The sequence below is a fragment of the Oncorhynchus gorbuscha genome, linkage group LG04 (genome assembly GCF_021184085.1).
Source record: "Oncorhynchus gorbuscha isolate QuinsamMale2020 ecotype Even-year linkage group LG04, OgorEven_v1.0, whole genome shotgun sequence".
In the NCBI taxonomy this organism is placed as follows: domain Eukaryota; kingdom Metazoa; phylum Chordata; class Actinopteri; order Salmoniformes; family Salmonidae; genus Oncorhynchus; species Oncorhynchus gorbuscha.
Genome location: NC_060176.1, coordinates 2463032 through 2465531, shown reverse-complemented (window position 1 = coordinate 2465531; position 2500 = coordinate 2463032). Strand labels below are relative to the sequence as shown.

Below are 2500 nucleotides of genomic sequence, written 5' to 3'. Positions count from 1 at the left end.
AGAGAGGGAGGAGGGAGGGAGGGAGGGAGGGAGAGGAGGGAGGGAGGGAGGGAGAGAGAGAGAGAGAGAGAGAGAGAGAGAGAGAGAGAGAGAGAGAGAGAGAGAGAGAGAGGGAGAGAGAGAGAGAGAGAGAGAGAGAGAGAGAGAGAGAGAGAGAGGGAGGGAGGGAGGGAGGAGAGAGAGAGAGAGAGAGAGAGAGAGGGAGGGAGAGGGAGGAGAGGGAGGGAGGGAGGGAGGGAGGGAGGAGAGGGAGGGAGGGAGGAGGAGAGGAGAGGAGGGAGGGAGGGGAGGGAGGGAGGGAGGAGAGTGGAGGGAGGGAGGGAGGGAGGGAGGGAGGGAGGGAGGGAGAGAGAGAGAGAGAGAGGGAGGGAGGGAGGGAGGGAGGGAGGGAGGGAGGGAGGGAGGGAGGGAGGGAGGGAGGGAGGGAGAGAGAGAGAGGGAGGGAGGGAGGGAGGGAGGGAGGGAGAGAGGGAGGGAGGGAGAGAGGAGAGGGAGGGAGAGGAGAGGGAGGGAGGGAGGGAGGGGAGAGAGGGAGGGAGGGAGGAGAGAGGAGAGTGAGGGAGGGAGGGAGGGAGGGAGAGAGGGAGGGAGGGAGAGGGAGGGAGGGAGGGAGAGAGAGAGAGAGAGTGGAGGGAGGGAGAGGAGAGAGAGGGAGGGAGGGAGGGAGAGAGAGAGAGAGGGAGGGAGAGAGAGGGAGGGAGGAGAGAGGGAGGGAGGGGAGGGAGGGAGGGAGGGAGAGAGAGAGAGGGAGGGAGGGAGGAGAGGAGGGAGAGAGGGAGGGAGGGAGGGAGGGAGAGGAGGGAGGGAGGGAGGGAGGAGGGAGGGAGGGAGGAGAGGGAGGGAGGGAGGGAGGGAGGGAGGGAGAGGGAGGGAGGGAGGAAAGTGGAAGAGAGGGAGTGAAGGAAAGAGGGAGGGAGGGAGGGACAGTGGAAGAGAGGGAGTGAAGGAAAGAGGGAGGGAGGGAGGGACAGTGGAAGAGAGGGAGTGAAGGAAAGAGGGAGGGAGGGAGGAGGGATTTGAAGGAAGGAAAGAGAGGGAGGGACAGTGGATGAGAGGGAGTGAAGGAAAGAGGGAGGGAGGGAGGGACAGTGGAAGAGAGGGAGTGAAGGAAAGAGGGAGGGAGGGAGGGAGGGAGAGAGAGAGAGAGAAACTTGAAGAGAGAGAGAGAGAGAGAGAGAGAGAGAGAGAGAGAGAGAGAGAGGGAAGAGGGAGGGAGGGAGGGAGGGAGGGAGGGAGGGACAGGAGGGAGGGAGGGAGGAGAGAGAGAGGGAGGGAGGGAGGAGGGAGGGAGGGAGGGAGGGAGGGAGAGAGAGAGGGAGTGAAGGAGGGAGGGAGGGAGGGAGAGAGGGAGGGAGGGAGGGAGGGAGGGAGGAGGAGAGAGGGAGGGAGGGAGAGAGAGAGAGGGAGTGAAGGGAGGGAGGGAGAGAGAGAGGGAGTGAAGGGAGAGAGGAGGGGGGGAGAGAGAGAGAGAGAGAGAGAGAGAGAGAGAGAGAGAGAGAGAGAGAGAGAGAGAGAGAGAGAGAGAGAGAGAGAGAGAGAGAGAGAGAGAAAGAGACGTGTGGGCTGGGTTGTTGAGATGTTTAATTAAAGAGCATATTGACATCACCTCTGAGTGGTGGAGTCTCAGAACACATTGCAAAAGGTCCTGTTCATTCTGAACAGTCCCAAATGATTCCAGTCAGTTCCAAATGGTTTTCAACCTGCTCACAGACACAACAGGTGTCCTTACATGACCACCTTCCACCTCCACACTGTTTGTAAAAACTGTCTTCTGTGATTTTACTCAATATTGTCATTAAAGTTATGCAGTGTAAAGCTTGCACAGTGGACAGACTATGTAACACAAATTGTAATTACCAAAATGTAAGGTATGTGTTCTGTCTGTCATTACTACATCATTATAGTACACAGTTTTAAACATATGTGTTCTGTAATTAGGCTTGTCCTGGTTACACTGTTCTTTAAATATCATGGATGAGTTTTGCTCTATCACAATCACATAGGCCTATCTTACCTGCTGAAAACAAAGTAGGTGTCTTTACTCTTTACATTATTCTAACAAATCTCTAAGTGCTAATGCTGTATGAAGTATCTCACCCTCTCGCTATGGCGCTATAACATTAACGTTGTGTTTCTAACTGTACCAGTAGTGGACCCTTGTTTGACTGGAATGTATGTATCGCGAGAGGACAAAAAACTTTTGAGGAAAGTTGAGGAGGGCAGGGATGGGGAGTGAGTGAGTTTGGCTGTGTGAGAGACAGGGAAAGAAAGAGAGAAGGAGAGGGAAGAAGACCTATCTTCTCCACGGCTACTGTAGAATGTCTCAACGCCTCTCTCCACCTATAGTGTAGAATGTCTCAACGCCTCTGATCACCTATAGTGTAGAATGTCTCAACGCCTCTGATCACGCCATACAGAATCAAGGCATCCTGATCATCTCGGATGTGTCGGATTTAATAAAGAGAGAACACATTGCTAGACTATTGACAATTTGATTTGG

At 54.9% G+C, this 2500-nt stretch overlaps 1 protein-coding gene across 1 annotated transcript in view; it reads left to right on the top strand.

Moving 5' to 3' along the window:
• The first annotated feature begins 2241 nt into the window (after positions 1-2241).
• The window catches only part of fbn1 (fibrillin 1), a 191314-nt gene continuing 191055 nt past the window's right edge, over positions 2242-2500 (top strand). The window contains 1 exon segment of the mRNA XM_046345486.1: positions 2242-2500. This exon segment is cut by the window's right edge and continues 122 nt beyond it. The gene's annotated coding sequence lies outside the window, so the exon portion shown is untranslated.